At 39.6% G+C, this 20,227-nt stretch overlaps 1 pseudogene; it reads left to right on the top strand.

Moving 5' to 3' along the window:
• The first annotated feature begins 502 nt into the window (after positions 1-502).
• On the top strand, positions 503-12,158 carry LOC139445942 (sodium- and chloride-dependent glycine transporter 2-like; annotated as a pseudogene).
• The last annotated feature ends 8,069 nt before the right edge of the window (positions 12,159-20,227 follow it).

The following is a 20,227-nucleotide window of genomic DNA, read 5'->3' as shown; positions in this document are numbered from 1 at the left end:
CATATATACAGAAAAAGGAAGGGACCAAAAACAATTCGTTATATCCGTCAGTCCGTTATAGCATGTTCGTTATAAACGTAGTTTACTGTATAAATAATCTTTGAATCCATGTAGCATAAACTCGGCCATCTGTAGATTACCCAAGGTACATATAATATTGAAATAGTCGGTGTCACGACTGTATCTAGTCATATGAATTATGCTGAGCTCAGTTGGTTTGCGTGTATAGAGATACGGAAAAACATAGTGCATCCTACTTCCGTCTTGTGAACAGTGCTAACTGAAAGGTAATGTATTGATTCAGGACCTCTATTCAGTACCTTCGCTTAGATACTGAACATTACATTATAATTTATATATTATACTTAGGCTATCATATTACTCACAAACGCCAATAAACAAAAGCAAATTTATGTTTCACCAACCATGTTTTGCCTACAGAGATAAGTATTAAGTATTATGATGTGCGTCTTTGTCTGTAGATAACCCCTTCGCAAGAGGCATGGACATTGAAACGGAAGAGACGAGTTTGTCCACCGTTGTCTACAGTGACACAGTAAGATGCTACTAACTTTCCGCAGTGCAGATCATTGATATTGTTGCATACTTTGTATAACGCGGTCACGTGAGTCGTTCGTGGTTCTATAGATATATAGACTGAGGGGCACAAGAGAATATGCCTAGTTTGTTTTTTATGTTATTGGAAATTGAAAGAACTGTTGTTAAATTTGATTAAGTAAAAAGTAATCTGTGGTAATTTTGTGCAAAAATAAATTGGCCCAATGAATCACTGTAGTAGGAAATGAAGTTGAAACCACATGACCTCTGTCATGTTTGAAATGTAAATTTGTGCTGAAATAAGCAAACATTAGTTCTGTTTAAAGATAAGATATCTAGGATACCCATCAGCAGTTGTGTATTAAGCGAAACTATTATCTTTATTAATTTTGAAAGTTTTAAATCAAATTATATTTTGAAAGATGAAAAGTATAGTTGAGTACTGACTAGGCGCCACTACAGTTCATTGTTTTAATACTCAAGGTATTTTCAGTTGAAAATGAAACATATGATAAAATCAACTGCGAGGTATAGCATCATGTTCAACAAACCACGTTTGGTACAAGATATTAAAAACCTTTTCCAATGTGAAATAGTCTAGCTGTACACACAGACCCGTCTCTGATCAAGCGTTTGCTCGTCATGAGGATAGCCCGAGTTCGATTCCTTACATAAGGTAATAGCTACATTTTAGGTGTCCCCGTTGAGATGTGGCTAAAATATTGTTAAAAGCAGCTAAAACCATACTTACTCTGACAAACTTCAGTAAGATGTCCCAATGCAATATCTTTACAGGCAGAAAACACAAATCCAAATCTCGAAAACGGGAATGTGACGAAACCTCAATGGTCAAACAGATTCCAGTCGATCATTGCTGTTCTTGGCTTCTCAGTGGGACTTGGCAACCTGTTGAGGTTCCCGTATGTTTGTCAAAAGAATGGAGGTGGTAGGTATCAGGTCATCATTTGGATTGTTCCTTTCAAGTGATGTCTGCGTCATATGCAGTTACCCATGTGCGCTACATAAGTTTATCATAAAGCTACCACTAGTTCAGATTTCTTTTGTCCCTTCGCCGTAGTGCTGGAGGCACGCTAAACGGCGTAAAAAACCTACTCGCTGGCTCATAAAAATCTTGATAACCACACCATAAGCATTCTATGTTTCTATTCCATCTGAATGTAATATGTAGAACGCAAGCTATCGTAACATGAGACTCGCTTAATATTTGACCAGCTGTTGAATCACTGCTGTTTAGATGGATATGTTCGTGATGCTTCTCTCACTTCAATTACAAATTAAATATGGCAATCTATTAAATTGTTGTAAGCTTTTGTATCCCTATTTCTACACAGGGGCGTTCCTGATTCCTTATGTCATCTCTACTACACTGATAGCTATCCCTCTCTTCATCCTGGAGGTTGCCATCGGTCAGTTTTCTGGCAAAGGCCCTATCAAGGTTTGGGCAATATGTCCACTGATGAAAGGTAATGTCACTCCCACATCTCGGATAAGGCTTTTGTGACTACTGATGTAATATCTGGCCCCAGAACGGAAATATATTACAACTTGTTAATGACCCATAAACATGGTGCTAAGAAACCTAGAAACAAAATTAGGGTGAATCTGCGATTCGAACCCACGGTTATAGGTTTCTGGCGCATTTAAGGGACGCAACTCTTCACACTGAATTGCTGCAACCGTGCATTCATGTCAAAACGGCCTAGGTATATGGCGGTATTACACTTTCTGTTTCATTTGTTCATTTTTATAATGTTATGCTTTATGGAATATAGCGATAACCACACGCACGAAACACATTTAGAAACCTTTCTGACACGAGAACGAGAAAAGGCGATTCCGATACATAATATTCATAATTTATGTAGCTACTAAATGGTATGAAAAGAGTAATGTATTTGATGTATTATTCTCAGAGATGCAACTATGTATTCAAAGGAAACGTCGAAAACTGATGAAATCACAGTCTAGAGCATATGAATACATACGCGTCAATTGTTTGCTTCTCATAAATATTCATAGAAACGAGTGAACAAAATGCACATGTTTCTCTCTACAAATCAGCTTTTTTCGTTACCCTCCCCATCTGCTGTCATCTGACAGAACAAGTGTGACAAGTGATATGGTATTAATATTCTGGTGCTGGAGTTTTGTTTGGGGCAAATTTCGATTCAGTTAATGCTTCAAAACACAACTAAATAATCTGGGGCGGAGGGGAGACACGTTGTTTTCTTTCCGGCATTTACTGGAACAAATCCTCCAACCCCTCGCAGACTATCAAATAGTCGGCCCCTAATGTCAGTCTGAAAGTTGTAAGCGTGGGTCACGTATCAGTTCGCTTTAAAGTCTGTCTGGACGATTTGTCTACTTCTTTGACAATGTTTAACCTATTTATAAAGCGCCAATAATTCTAGGACAAAATGAAACGTTGAAAAGCATCTAGAAGAAACGACGTTGCTCTTATTGTAAACGTGAAGGTCAAGGTCGGAAACATTAACTTCATGAGTTGCCTAATTTTTGTAATATGTTAAGAATAAGTTATTGATATTCTCAAAAAGTGCATTTTTAAGGGAATTCACCTGGGCAATTTCTGAACCGAGGTATCAATGGACAAAGAAGTCTTTGATAGGTAGTTGGAAGTTAGAAGTTGGAAGAACATGAATACACGACACCTTTTGTGGATAATATCTTCTTGTATTCCTTGTAATGATGTTTAATGGTTATTTCCTGATGGAGGGGCAAGAAGTAGCACTGAAACGTCGTAACAAAGTTGTTATCCATAAGAAGTGTCATGTATCATGGGACAGTATATCACTGATCAACTCAACAATCTGTCTGTGATATTTTACGTTACAGTTCCACATTCCACATTTCTAGGTATTGGCGCCTGCATCCTATCAATTTCGTGTATGGTCATCCCCTGCTACGGAGTGGTGTTTGCCTGGACCCTCTACTACATCTACAACTCCTTCTCCGCCGTCCTGCCCTGGACAACCTGTGGCAACTCATGGAACACACCGCGATGTATTGCTATAGGAGACAAACGACGAAACAGCTCCGTGTATGCACAGTTAAAACCTGTTCAAGCCATCAACACTACAGAATATCCACATGACGGAATTGGTTTTAAGAATAGTAACACAACCGAAAGGGTATCAAATGCGTTCGATCATACCTCAACTGAACAGTTTTTTCAGTGAGTATATTTACAATATTATATACATTCGGGCAGGGCATGGGACATGTTCATGCAATGCTTGCCCTATATTATATAACACATTCAGGCAGAAAAGGAGCTAATACTCACTAAATACTGACAATGTTTTCAGTTAGTGATTCATCAACTCATGCTTATGATTTAGTCTGAATACAACGGAGCGCAAATATTCCTTTTTATACCGGAATGGTTAAAGCATTAAGAAACGAGTGAGTGAAATAATGTTTGTTTAATGCCGCGCTCAGAAATATTACAGCTATATCACATAAGGTATCGAGTCTGGACCAGGGCCCACTTGCACAAAGCAATCTTAGCGCTAGGACTATCGTAAGCCTATGATAAAGTATGGGAGTTAGCGCTAAGATCGCTTTGTGCAAGAGGGCCCAGGTTACAAAATATGATGACTGCATGAGCATGTATCCATGCAGTCGGGATACAATAATATACAATCTGGCTTGAAACACTTTGTTACCAACCGATTCTCAGTAGGTAGCATTTACATCATCATGAATGCGACCAGAATGCAAACAGGATCATTTAGACTGGCATGCAGTAGACCAATATGAACACATCTTTCTGGGAATGCACTTAATCCTTCATCAGTTGAAAGTCTTCGACCTTTACTCTGAATGAATAAGAACATACCCTGGGGGTGATGCGTTTTCACAATAAAGGCGTCGACATCACTCAAATCAGGACTGGACAGCACAGTTGTCTAAGGCGACGTGTTTTAAGTCCACCGGCTGATCTCACTAAATCCTGTATACGAATACACCTTATCCCCCATATCTGTGCTCGTGGTTGTCAAAACTGGTAACATCTACAGCTGTGCAACTTTTAAGTTTTAACTTACAGTACAGTAATGCATTCATTAGATTTATTGTGACCAAGTGCATCCACGAATCTGCATTAATAGAGTTTGACAGACTCTATGGTTGTTGTGAAATGCTTTGTTCAGCTTTTGTTTAATTTTGGGTCGGCAGAATCAGCCTGTAATTGTGGGAAACAACTTGTGTCATCACCTTTTCCTTTTATGTATGTGTGGAGGTGGAATTATTTATGCAGCACATCTTGTGTATTCTTGATATTCTTTTTTTGTTGTGTTTGTTCTTCTGAATTAGTATCATTCTGTTATACGTCATTCATATTGTTGTAATTCCTTTCCAATTTGACGTTTGAATATTCAACGATAAAGCATTTCAAGAGCACAGTTATCCAGACACTGATTTATGTGTCGTTACTCTCCAGGTATAAAGCTCTAGGTGTTTCGTCAGGAATAGAAGACCTCGGCTCCATGCAAGCTCATCTCGTCATCTGCTGGTTCATCACGTGTGTTGCCATATTCCTTTGTATCGTTAAGGGAATCAAATCGTTCGGGAAGGTAACAACACATGTTGTACAGTTTGTGATTGTCTTTTGTGTCATACACATTGACTATTATTTTTCAAAACAAAATCCAATTAATTTGGAAACAAATGTTTTAACTGGTCTTCCTTGTTACCAGATTGTCAGCAGCATCTTTGTAAACGTCTGCTTTCTAAATGCATAAATATTCTAGAAATTCAGTCCTTTTTCAGCAGTGATGACGATCCAACCATGAATAGGACCATGTCTGTTGTATTGGGTAAACAATTTGCTCGAATAAGGCAGATATTTTATTCAAGTGAAATGTGTTATACGAGGCTCAACAGATATGTCCCTTTACCTTGTATGTTACATTTTAACCGTTGAACATGATCAGTCTGCCAATTTGTGATCATTAGCCTCCCATCTTTGAAGAACAATTATCTGGTATGTGGGCACAGTGTATATCTGCTTAACATTAATCATGATGACAGCACATGGTGACAGCTTGAAGTTTTAGTTTGATTTGGATTTACTGTCTATTTGGACATTCTGAACAACAAAAATTAGGGATCATAAATATGTTTTGGGACATTTTTGTAATGAAATTTTGTGCACTTCGTTTTAAAAAAGTATTCCTCCAAATACTGATGCCCCCTATCTTTTTCGTTAAGTAAATGTGACTAATATGTTTAGTGAAATGTAGAATCGACTGTGTCTTTCCTTGCATCACTCATGTATGTTAATTTTTGATCAACCATCTTTACCAATGTCACTGTCTAAATCTTTGTAGTTCAGGTATGCAGCTTATCAGTCATTTGTTCGATCAAACATTCAGCATGATATGTCTTTATTTGTCACTGCTAACAGGTGTTGTATGTAACAGCGTTGATGCCGTACGTCCTACTGCTGGTGTTGCTGGTGAGGTCGTGCACGATGCCGGGTGCTGTGGATGGGATTCTCTTCTATCTCACTCCAGACTTCAGCCTCCTTCAGCATCCTCAGGTGTGCGATTCCACGCACGATTTTACGATGCATGCTTTTATTTGTTTCATGAAATGTTAGATCAATGTTTCATTTTACATATTTCAAAGAATTTGTGTTACTATTTTGCTGACAGATATACAAAAAGTGCATGCTAAAGTAAAGTAAATAACATCGAATGAGGTCAGTAGTCATGTGAAAGTTCCTGGCATAAATTAATGCTTAACCACTGTTTATTGTCGTTGAGGCATTTTAAATATAATCTGTTTGTGGAAATGTTTGAAAACATTCACTATTAACAGGCAATCACAGATACTTGGAAGTAGAATGTGGACAAAGCATCCGATGTATTCGTCAATTCTTATTTTGCTTTCTTTCTGTTTCTTCAGGTGTGGCTTGAAGCTCTGGTTCAAGTGTTCTTCTCAGTTGGTACAACCTGGGGTGTCATTATTGCCATGGCAGGACACAACTGTTTTCATGCAAATGTTATCGGGTAAATTTCCTTCGCACTTTGTATGATGCAGGACCATGTAAGATGAAACGTACACGCACATAGTTACCAACGAAGTGAAACACATGAGCAAAGTTGTTGAACAAATCTGGAATTTGGACCTCATGTCATTGGATCATGTCATGGTTAAAGGACGCAAGCCCGCACAATAAATTGCTCCACTTCTGACGATAAGGCCACCCATGCTCCAGATTTCAGTGAAGGGGAATATATTTGAATAATCAATAGTTTGACAAAGGATCATGGCATTTAAGAAGGTCCTCATATAATCACACTGTTACACATCACAAATTTTCAGTTCATAGTACGATGTAAAAAAAACTAAAAAAGTGGCCTTTCCTTTTTTCACAAAGATGAAGATTCATTGATCATTGTTTTGTCATCAGCCACAATTTGCCAACACATCTTTTATAAATGTTGATAAAATATTTGGTTGTCACCATGAACAACGATCGTCCTTCAAAGTATGATGCCATACATTCAGCCAGGTCACACAGTTAAACCATCAAACCGTTCTTTGCCACTTTTAGTTACAGCCATGGGGTATTGCCGACCTTTGCTGCTATGGAATCCTAACTTTGGTCACTCAAGATCATCAAATGTTCCCTTCACCACCATTATAGCTGTAATGCATGTCCTGATAAAACATGCAACGAAATTAAGAAAGTTTTTAAAATACAGGGACCCTATCATCGTGACGGTGATTGGCGAATTGACGAGTGTATTTGCTGGCTGTGTGGTCTTCGCGACATTGGGTTCCTTGCTCATGATCTACAACTACCTGTAGCTGACGTCATCACTCCAGGTGAATAAACCTGGCATATTGACAAAATCGTAATACTCTGAATAATAGGTTTGAATAATGTTACTCACAGGGTATGAAACAAGTCATGACATTGATTCATCATGAGGGTATCAGCTCTTTGAAAGGCATTTAGAAGTGCTTCAGATAAGGAAGAGATTATGAGGAACACAACGTTTCCTTACCATGAGGATAGTTAGAGACATGAATGTGAAGACTACCAATCACATTTAGGGTTGAATACAATATCTTACTGATGCCTTGAAGGAACTGTTCCAACAAGCACCAGCTCAACAAACCTGGTTAATGAATACATTCCATCAGGATCAAAATGTCATAAGTGGATTTAATCATAATTATGTTTAGAGACACGTTCGTGAAGGTTTCCCTGTTGTGTTTATTCGCGGTTTGTGTTGTAGTTTGAATGTCCAGTATACCGCTTACATGCCTCTTTCATTACGTATGCTGTTCATGCAGGTCCTGGCATTGCCTTCATCATCTACCCAGAAGCAGTTGCACTGCTGCCACTACCCCAGCTGTGGTCTGTCCTGTTCTTCACTACAATGCTGATGATGTCCGTCGACTCAGTGGTAACAAACCACAGTAATGCATGATAGGCTAACTCTGATTTCCATCTTTAGCTTCATTGGTCCCCACTACCTCGGGCATGTCGTAGGAACCGACTAAGTGAGTGGTCAGGCTATGTGGTTGCTCTCGTGCCCTGGTGATGCGGGTCGATAGTTATGACCCCAGTCACTGGTTAACTGGGTTCGATTATTTACATGATGTTGCTGTTGTAGCTTGAATATCGCTGAGATTTGCGTTAACATTATTCACAATTCACTCACATATTTATCTCTTTGTAAACAAACAAGGATATGTTTTGTTTTAAACTAAATAAGCACACGTTCCATTGCTAAGTTGAATACAGTTCATTTGAACTCCCCAATGCGTTATTATTGCTTGCACTGAACCGAAAGGAGATGTGTCTTTCAACAGGCTGGAAACGTCGAAACAGCTATTGATTGCATAGAAGACATTCTGCCACGGCGGTATCACATCCGACCTGTCATCGCTGCTGTCTTCATGGGGACCGTGTTCCTTGCTGGCCTTGTTTTTACCACCAACGTGAGCTTTCTCTTATCAAACAGTACCAGTGTATACATTGGGCATTTATATAGACAAAACGTCCGCTTTGTTCTGGACATAAATGGCTAAATTTACATTAAATATCTTGAAACGAAATATTCATATTCATATTTATGTTTCTATAATGGAAACAGGTGAGTTTTTTATAACAGTTCCTGAAATTGCCCATAAGCAAAACCGTATTGTCCAATATTCCATCTGGTAGCTTTCAGAAAATTCGGGTTATATATAAATGCATGATTTTTGGAAAACTTTGGCGTGATGATATGTGTATGTATTTAATAATACTGTCACACAAAAATACAGGGAAGTTTAGATGACTTTGCACATATTCCAGGGTGGAGTCTACGTGTTCCAGCTGGTCGACTGGTACATGGGAACAGTGGCCTGTTTCGTCATGGCCATTCTTGAATGTGTGATTGTTGGCTGGTGTTACGGTATTTTAAAATCAAATTATTTACACAACCTTTGTCCTGTATGTTCACTCGTCAAGCTCGGTGTTAAGCTGTTTAGTGCAATATATGATCTGCTGCCACTGTGACGCTGGCACCTCAAAATGCATCAGTCGGTTTCAAGGAAGTTGCGTGTCAGCTTAATGTGAGAGGAATGCCCGAAGTCATGCAGGTCTCATATGTTTACCACTTCGGTGAAACCCACGAGCACGGATATGGTGCTGACAAACCTAGAAACATAATCGGGGCGAACCGGGATTCGAACCCACAATCATAGGTTTCTGGCGTGCCCAAGGGACACAACACTGCACAGCGAATCGCGGCGTCTTAGACGACCGGGCCACTCGTGCCTCCTGTTTAATAGGAGTAGTGGTAGTAGTAACAGTAGTAGTAGTAGTGGTAGTAGTAATGGTAGTAGTAGTAGTAGTAGTAGCAGCAGCAGTAGTAGTAGCAGTATTATTATTATTAATAGTAGTAGTAGTAGTGGTATGGTACTGGCACGTGTATTGCTATGTCCTGAGTGTACATCGTCTGGAGCGTGTTACAAATTCATAAATTTTCTTAGTTTCAAAGCATGATAAATGAACACAGATATATTTCTCATAGTTTCTGTATTATTATTATCATATGTTGTTGACGCTTTATCCCTGTGCATGTTGACAGGTGCTGAACGTTTCTCATCTGACGTGGAAGCCATGATCGGGAAACGCCTGCCTGTAGTCTACAAGATAGTGTGTTTCACCATCCTCCCAGTTGTGTTAACTGTAGGTGTTGAGGGACATTAATATCTCAAAAACAACTGTAGGCAACGAATGTACACACTCCTCTTCCAAAGGTTGCATTTGTCATCTAGTCACACAAATATACTGAATCAGAATAAACTAAAGGTTTTGAGCGAATTTGGCTCATGTCTAATATGCAAAGGTTTTTGACATTGAGGAACCTTTATGTTTTTTATGAACTAGGGTTATTTCTTTCAGCACTTCGAGACATAAGAAAGTCAAGGTCTTGGCCACTCACTGAAGAAAATAATATTAAAACTGTATCATGTATTGCCAGTTACTTTTGCACATTTACTGGTACAATCCTTAGATTTGTTTTTTCTTGCATGGAAGTTGTCTGATCAAGGTTACAACATTCAAGGCCACAGTAACGGCTTCAAAACGTTTTATGGTAGACATGTGGAGGACATTTGTTTCAGATATTTGTGATGAATATGGAAAGGGTTTTGTAGCTCTTATTTGCAGGTTTGTTTAGATGTTGAATGGAGGTGGTGGCGAAGGGGCTGCTCCTGTATTCGACAGTACTTGCAGACACATGTTGTGTTGATTTATCTGTGTGAAAATTTCATCATGAACTGACCACATCCTTCAAGGACCCGTGAAGATCCGGGGTAAAATAGGTCTTCAGCAACCCATGCTTGCCATAAAAGGCGACTTTGCTTGTCGTAAGAGGCGACTAAAGGGATCGAGTGGTCAGGCTCGCTGACTTGGTTGATGCATGTCATCGTATCCCAATTGCGTGGATCGATGCTCATGATGTCAATCACTGGATCGTCTGGTCCAGACTCGATTTTTCACAGACCGACGTCATATAGCTGGAATATTGCTGAGTGCGGCTTTAATCAATATACAAACAAAACATCCTTTCAGGCTGCTTTGGTTTCGACTCTGGCTTCCTACAAGCCGCCAACATATGGCGAGTACGACTACCCCAAGGCCGCTGTTGTCGTCGGCTGGTTTATTGCTCTGGTGACCATCGTTCCTATCCCAGTTACCATGGTGATACAAGTACTCAAGAAGGAAGGATCCCTGGGTCAGGTATGTGTCAACCCTTGACACACTTGGAAGTATGAAAATTGAAAATTGTCACAAAGTTTAAACCAGCAAACTGTGGGTATTTCGTGATTTGCTCAGTTGATTAATTCTACCTCTGGAGTCAAATTCTTCGTACTCAATGCAAACAGTCATATTAGATTCGCATTGATGATCTCTTAGGGATCACCCCAAGAGGCCAACAATTTGATAATTTAGCTGGGGCAACCGGGTGGGCAACCGGGTTAGTATTGGTTAAAAGCGACTAACGGGATCGGGTAGTCTTGGCGAAGACGATAAATGTCATCGTACCCCAATTGCCTAGATCGATGCTCATGATATCAATCATTATAGTGTCTGGTCCAGACTCGATTATTTACAGACCACCGGCATGTTGCTGTGGATATTGCGGAGTTAAACAACAAAAAGATGTATGGTATAAAAAAGGATGTTTGTTCAAGACAGACTATGGTATCAGGTTGACATGGACCACAGAAATCGGGGTTTTATCCCTGGAAAGGAAAGCCAAACCAGCTTGGGATCCCACAACTCATTGTTTTTCAAAGCATCCAGCATGACCAGTGACGGATTAATTTTGTATGGTTCAGTCACAGGACAAATTTTTGTTTTAAAGAATTTTCACTAACATCATGAATTTGCTTTTTTCAAACGTCTCACTTAAAAAAATTAGGCTTGGTCGCTTGAGTATAAGTTTTGTCATTTCAGTAATTTGAATATCAATGGGTACATAAAGAAATATGTAAAATATAAACCGCTCTTGGACTGACAGATTGTCATTATGATGAATGTTATCTTCTTACATATCGGGCGGTCGGGTAGCCTATTGGTTAAAGCGTTCGCTCGTCACACCGAAGATTTCATTTTTGGTGTCCCCCGCCGTTATGTTACTGGAATATTGCCAAAAGCGGCGTAAAACCATACTCACTCACTCACTTCAGAGCCAAGGAAGCATATGGAAATTACATTACAAGCCGCCGGTCAGGCTGGATACGCTCGGGTCACCTTTTCACGAACATCTGATATCATCACAAGTTTAAAGTGTTTCATAAATACATGCGTAGGGTAGTCACTTTTCCTTATGTTTCTCAAATTCATATAATGCACTATATTCCCATTTCATCCTTCAATGTTTCATTATCTCTGACCTGCTGCAAATGTGTTTCAGCGTGTGAAATCAGCCATGAAGCCAAGCTCTACTTGGCCAGGCACCAGAGTGCACCGTGGGAGGAGGAAGACGAGGGTGTCGATGAAGGACAACTTCCTGTTTATTATCGGACTAAAAAAATAACACAGTAGACAACCATATGTATGGATACACGTTGATGTTCCATTTCAACACAGGGCACCATTTCGCTGAGTAAAACAGTGTATAAACTCTCATAAACATATCTCAGTTCTAACCTCTCGCATCAAATGCCACGTTCCTTATGACATGTATGATGCATGTGCTCACATCACTATCTGTATTTCGCATAACTTTGTAGTCGGAGTCTGCAGGCCTCTCGTTTTAAAACTGTATCCACGTTGAACCATCAGTCTACAATATCAAACGACATACGTTTTATAAACGTTAGCAAAACGTTGTGTATATTCTTTTCTAAAAATGAGGACTCAATTTACGTTATATAAACTTAAAAAAACCCCGCATTCTTGTGATATTTGAAGGGTGCATTTAATTGGTCATCAGAGAGCAGCCGTATATTAAGATATGATACACGCTACCACATTTGACCCCTATTGCTGGTGTAGACATGAAATATCAAAGGTCAAGGTCATCTGCAGTCAGTATGGTGGGTGCCCACCTATGGATTTTGACTGCCACACATAGTCTGTCCATGGAAGCAATGAGGGTATGAATGAGACCAGCGGGAACGATTGCCCAATCGGCCTATGGGGGCAGTGAACGCTGTCGCAGTGTCTGCGGTTGTCGTTAACGCTGTCTCACCTGCCTTTCCAATTCATCCTATAAATGTTCCATGACGTTCAAATCTGGCTTTCGACAGGGCAGGACCAATAATGTTGTTGTTTTGTACTTGTGCCATTGTGAGTCTTGATGTGTGCGGTCTTTCTGGAGGCATTGGCCTTCTGTAAAGTGGGAGCGACGTCTGGCTGCAGAATTTCACATGGTACCTTTGTGCAGTTGACGCGAACCATGAATAACCTGCTCTCGCAAGCTAAATTTGTTTATATTAATTATGATATATGTCAATAACTTTTCCCCATACTTACCTAGCAAGTTATCTTATGTTGGTTTGCACATTCCACCTCACCTGTGGTCTGGTGGAACACCCTGGGCGCTGGCACTGCAATCCCTGCAATTGCTGAAGAGGCAGGTCAAGTCCTCTATACACACTACATGTGCATGGGACCTAGCACACACCAGTTCGGAGAAATACCCGTATGGCATTCAATTTGTTGTATTTCAACAGGTGTGTCGAGATAATAAAAAATACACATCATTAAGCACACGACTTTGGTTGTTCCTGCGACACTGCAATTGATGACACGTAGAACAGGCCGTCCGACCTGCCTCCCGCAGGCGGTTCACCGTTTGGGTTGAAGTCAACACAAACTTGGTATGGCGGATGCTCTGGTGGGTCCGTGTCGTGCGTGACGAAACCGATGAAACGGTCCTGGACTATGGTGGTCACATTTGGATACCATGATGCCATATAGAACCAAACCACAATGACTTCATTTTGAGATATGATCCACTTAAAAACGTGTAGCTGGTGTTTAATGTGAACAGCACACAATGATTGTTTAGCTATCATGTGCTAAAAAAACACTTTTGTTTAACTATACATAACGGTTACGCAATGCCACGGTTTTCTGAGAATAAACGCCTATGCGCCGTGGGTTACTTCGAATAGGAACGGCCCAAAATTCTAATGTTCATCGAAACACAATATCATGTTTCTGGAGACGTTTTCTACAGCAGGGCAACACTCATGACGTGCCACGGGCCGGAGGTCCACCAGTTACCTCACGTCAACAAGACAACTGTATACGGTGGATGCATCTACGGAACCGATACCAAAGAGTTACATTAACAGCTCGGACAATTCCCGGCTTTTGTCCAATTAGTTGCAGAACGGTACGCAACCAGTTAACCCAGCGTTACGCACAATTTTGTTTCCACGTCACTGTCAGGCACGCCTAGCTTGGTGTAGGCTGGGACAGTATGCTGTTCACAGATCCAAGTTTGATCTGGACAGCCTTGATTGTCGTGCAAAGGTCTACAGACGTCCAGAAGAACGTTTAACGTTTTTTTCAACGCTTGGGGGTGTAATGGTATTGGGTGGCATCACAACTCACGGGAAAGCACCTCCCAGCATTATTAATGGCATTTGCAATTTCCCCCAAAGAACATGTCTGGAGGAGATGGAACGATTCCTACGACTGAACCAGATCCATCCGGTGACGCCAGCTCAGTTGGACCAATCTTTGGTTGACATTTGCAACAACATCCTCCAGGCTGTTTTCAATTATCTTCAGTGTGCCACCGCTGCCTCGCCTGCTGCTGGGGCGGTCGGGTAGCCTGGTGGTTAAAGCGTTCGCTCGTCACGCCGAAGACCCGGGTTCGATTCCCGACATGGGTACAATGTGAAAAGCCCATTTCTGGTGTTCCCCCGCCGTGATATTGCTGGAATATTGCTAAAAGGAAAGTTAGGTCCACAGATTATTTGTTCTTCTTTGTTTGCTTGTTTCGAAAAGGTAACATCATTTCATAAATTGTTTGATGATTGTTTTACACGTCTTAATGGCATACCAAACGAGTATAAGAGCATACAAGTGTATTCGATATATTGTCCGACAAGTAAGAGTCTGGAGATCCATGGAGTATTCATCTTCCCGAGGCAAGAGAGTTAACTGACTTTAAAAGTCCAGTTTCCACCCTTGCCGAACTTGGCTGGAATTCCTGGGCTCGATCGTAGCGCCACCAGTGGTTAATACGAGTTGCGTCCCTTCTGAGATTCTCCTATGGACCAATCAGATTCCATCACTTCCATTTGTTTCAAACAAAATGACGGCGCCCGGTCAAGACGAACTGATTGATAATCAAGATCTATATTGTGATAAAACGGATCAAACATCGCGGAGTGCATCAAATCACGCGAGCACCTTGATTATAGGTTTGGAAAATATACGTTGACAACGAGTTGGCGGTGCACATGCTTTGCAAATCCTGCAATCGACCGAAATCTGCATGACAGTTCATGAACCGGATTTCGATTTCGTTGCACGATTTTGATTGGACTATGCATAGACTCGTTAGTCCAGCCAAAATCTAACTCCATAATACGAGCCTAGTTCGGCAAGGGTGGAAACCGGACTTTTAAAGTCAATTAACTCCCTTGCCTCGGGGAGATGTTGAGTATTATGTATGACACCACACAGATTGTATAGCCATGGAGATCAGTCAGCCTCCCGGTACTGCATAGGGCCATATTATGTATGTTATTCACAGTTTTGTACTTCATTAACTCTAACAGTCGAAGGAACAAACCAAAGAGAGGTTGAATAGTGATGAGCTTTATAGCTCTGAATTAACTGTTTCAACACCATGGGCCGATGTGCATTTTAAGACATCGTACCCCAATAGAACGTTGATGTGTGTGTGTGTCAATCACCGGTTTATATGGTATATACGCGATTATTTTCAGATTGCCGTTATATAGCTGGGACATTACTAAGTGCGAGTAGTGGCCCGACCCTCAAACTGCCGACATACCCCTCCCCATAGTAGAACAAAGCAAACTTTTATTTTCTTTATGCCTTCGTATCCCATCTTCACGAGGCAAGAGAGTTAACTGACTATAAAGTCCAGTTTCCACCCTTACCGAACTAGACTGGTATTATGGAGTTAGATTTCGGCTGGACTAACGAGTCTATGCATAGTCCAATCAAAATCGCGCTCCGAAATCGAAATCCGGTTCGTAGAGTGCCATGCAGATTTCGGTCGACTGCAGGATTTGCAAAGCATGTGCGCCGCTAATTCGTCTTTATTTTCCAAATCTTTTCATGTTTTTAATCAAGGGACTCATGTGATTTGATGTATTTCGCGATGTAAGACTCGTTTTATCACAATATAGAATTTGATTATCGATCAGATCGTCTTGACTGGGCGCCACCGTTTTGTTTGAAACAAATGCAAGTGGTACGAGAGGTTGAATCTGATTGGTCAATAGGACAGGCATAGAAAGGTCATAACTCGTAATAGCCACTGGTGGCGCTACGATCGAGCCCAGGAATTCCAGCCAAGTTCGGCAAGGGTGGAAACTGGACTTTTAAAGTCAGTTAACTCTCTTGCCTCAGGAAGATGTCGTATCCAGACTAGAAAATTATGGTTGTGGTCAAATGTTGTGGTGGCAGATACTGTTTTTGCGTCAAAATGCACATGTCTGTTGTAAAATTAGAGAAAATCAAGTAAAGTCCCTTAAAATGTTAGTGTAAGCATTGAGTCTTAATATCATTTTTTTAAATTATAGCCTCCCGCAAATTGAGTTATTAGTAAAAATAAGCCCCAAATGGTAGATTTGCTCTGTTTTCATTTTCTAATGATTGGAACATGAATTGCTATGCCTTAATATCTCAAAATGAGCCAGCAAGTCTTATGGTGAGATGGCAGTGTTCATATTCCACATAACTTTTATGATTTAAAAAAAATGGTAATGTGATATCCAAACCCAAATTTGGTCAAAATGTGCATTTTTTTATATTATCTTTGTTAATTTCATGAATAATAGCTTAATACAACACATACATATCACCGTTTGTAAATGCCTTTTCTATATAGGATATTATAAAAGGTTTGCTTAAAATCAATGATTTTTTTAAACCACCGAATCGGTAAATTTGAAGGTCAATGTCATTTTGAAGGTCAAGTTCTTAAGTAATACACAAACAGTATAAACAATGCTACAAATGCACATACAACTATCATTACTGGTTATGGGTATGCTTTGTAATCCCAATAAAATATACGAAGAAACAAACAAAATATGTGCACATCAAAATCTAAATAACAACTCTCTCTAACAAATGGACAAGCAGATGATAATGTGGAATCAAACTCAAGACACATTAATGTATAAGGAAGCGAAGTTATGGATGTCAACTTCTTTATTATGAGGATCACAACGTTTCAGAGTATACAATTAACTGTTGGCTTCCTTTGTTAAGTTTCCATCTTTGTTATACTATTACTTTTGTTGTTCTTACAGGTACATATATATATATATTCTCTGTTTCACAACATTACTTCACCCGATGTAGGAGTAAGTATATACTCCGAAACGTTGTGTTCCTCATAATAATGAAGTTGGCATCCATAAATTATCTTCCTTATGTGTATCACTTCTAAATGTCTTTCAAAAATACATCAAGGTATGTTAACCTCAGAATCTGACATCTAAATCAGAATATCCATGAATACAACTTTTGCTCTCGATACCCGAGGAGTGCACTATTATGATTATATTTCTAATTACATACATAAAAAGGTTACTTAAAACCACAAAACGCGGACAGTTCGGTATGACTAAACAACAAATGAATATGACCGAGATATAACTGAGAAATATCTTGGCCATGCTGCGTCCAAAACACACGTCTGCACTTGTACACAGCAGCAGTAATTCAAAATTAACTTATCGGTTTTTAGTTTCCACAAAAACATTAAATGAGGTATCGTGTCACTGGATTTTCCATCTTATCCATTGCTTGATTACTTCACTGGTTTGTTTAAGACAACCGTCGCATGGAAGACAACATAAAAACACTTACTCTTTGTGTGACTTGCAGGTGTTTCCGGTTGACAGGACATGCTTACCTCTTTCTCTGATTTTCAGTGATCTATTCATATAATTTTCACCGATATTTCGTTGTTAATCGCAATGGAGAATCTCTATTGGCAGACAATCGAGACTGGTTGTTCTCTATGGTGTTGACGTTTTATAACTTCTTATCAAATATTTTGTTCTGCTGCAATACTGAATTGTAAGGGTCGTGTCTATAAGATGTCATCACATTTATAGACTGTAAAAATGTGGCATAAAACAGGTTTAAGACATTCTTACCTCTAAGCGTGCTTTGGATTTACCTAAAAGGAACAAGTCTTTGTGTGTTTTTGCTCAACACGTTAATGCATGTAACACATGTCAGGATCTCAATATTCCAAAATAACAACATCTTCTGAACATAACATGTTCACGAAAAATGTTGAATAGGGTATTGGTGTCATTCATTAGTTACCCTCTCCCACTCGCGAGCCAACACGAGGTACGTTTACTAATTATATCTACTGTCGTAACACTCGTCATATTAAGAGTCTAGAAGAGTCAGAAGAGAAATGTCAACCATTGTGTGAGGTTCAATCGAAACACATTTAGACATTAAATATTTGATTATCTGAATATTTCATCACTGTGCTTTGATAAATACAGCGAACAAGCAAGAGTCTCGCAAGGGTTGTAGAAATGTACATAATTGATCAGACATGTTCAAGCTCTTGCTTGGTGTTGATGTAGTAGTGTAAGCATCGCAGAGCAAGGTACACCCGGTACGAAAACTGTTTAAACGGTTTAGAGGGTTAACGAGAAGGATGGGTGGGTTGGTGGAGAGAGCCCACGACTAATATGAAGACAGATATCATATTAGATGACTAAATGTTAGATGAGGTAATGATAAGATCTTATGAAAATTATGTGACCTCATTCTTGTATCACTTAACGACATACTGCTTGGGTCTGAAGCTTCAATAGCGTAATTGTACTGAGCTGAACCAATAGAGACTGGGTATTCTCTGTTATTTGTTTGTAAGTGAAACGGGCAGGCAGTTGGATACTGGTAATTGTAATCTAGAAGAACATTGTGAAACGTGATATTCTCATGGTAATGTCTGGTTATAATTTCAAAGAAAACAGCTTCCTCAACAGTTGACACATGTTGAAATCTTGCAGAAATTGTCAGTTTGGATTGAAACTCCTAGAAGTGTCTCTAAATTCTGGTAGAGCATTCGTCCTCCTTCTATACATTTACTTTTGAACACCCTGGATGACCTAGTCTATGTCCAGGGTTCCAACACTGGCAGCTACAATGTTCCCACCTACAGAATATGCTTTCAAGCAACACATGTTGAGAGCCATGTTTCAGACGACAATTTGGCTGCAGATACATCACTCATAGTATACCCAGTGACAGATCATACGTCGTCTCCAGAAAGTGTCCTTGCATCATGCCTGGACTGCCACGTACTGAACACTGCACCTGCTCTGGTTGCCAGAATGAACACATGATGATGAATCTGAAGGCATAAGTGGCAGTGGCAGTGGCAGTGGCAGTGACTAGATTATTGTATTGGAAAATATTTGTTGATGTAATGAGTTACGGACAAGATTGAAGCAATTGCAAATAAGTGCTCGACATGGACACTTCAAAGTAAGTGAATATCATCAGCAATTATAGTATATAACATCGGCGACAGTTATCTTATATATGGCAATAACACGATAGATGGAATTCCTGGTCGAAACCTAAATTTTGACATTTAAAGTTTTCACACATAATGACGTGAAGACGAAATATTATCATTTTCCTGTATTGGCGGCCATATTGGGAGGCCATTTTGTCCGCCATATTGGATAAATCAAATTTCTCAAGCTCATATATGTAAGATACATAATAGATTCATGTTTTCAAATGAAACAATTTGGTGTACAAGAATGTTAGTGTTGTCATTTTAAATCTTTTAATATGTAATTATATATTTTTTTATTTATAACAGGACAGGGTTGGGATAACGAGTGGTCAACAGTTTGGTGCAGTTGATGGAAAGGTGTTCAGTTCTTAAGAAAAGCAAGCCATTAACTATTTAATACTTAGTACTTATCTTAAAGTATGAATTAAGTCTTAAATTATTACATCAGTGTAATGCAGCAGAACGTAGGATGTACTTATGGACCGAATTCAAAATACCTAAACAGATCTCAGTTCTAACCTGTAACACGTCCTCACTGCAAGAACGAGAGAGCAATCGGTTCTGTTTCATAACGCGAAACAGTTCAGTAAAGCTACCAAAACAATTAGTACATTTAATGTATGTATGTACAATAGTAGTTTCAGGTGATTCTGTTGAACACTGAGGCTCATATTTTACTTACATTCGTCCCATCTTCTGCTTATTGTTCTCAGCATAGCAAGCAAGGATAAGTGTCATGTAAATATCAATCCTACACCACCATAGCTCACACCACCTCTAGTTATAACGCCGAAGGATTAACTCGATGTTGCACTCGCGTTATGATTACAAACAGAAAAAACACATCATACGGACGATCTGGTATTCGGAAATAA

Source organism: Haliotis cracherodii, unplaced genomic scaffold, assembly GCF_022045235.1.
Source record: "Haliotis cracherodii isolate W230 unplaced genomic scaffold, xgHalCrac1.p SCAF_10, whole genome shotgun sequence".
Lineage (NCBI taxonomy): Eukaryota > Metazoa > Mollusca > Gastropoda > Lepetellida > Haliotidae > Haliotis > Haliotis cracherodii.
This window is presented reverse-complemented; position numbering and strand designations above follow the sequence as displayed.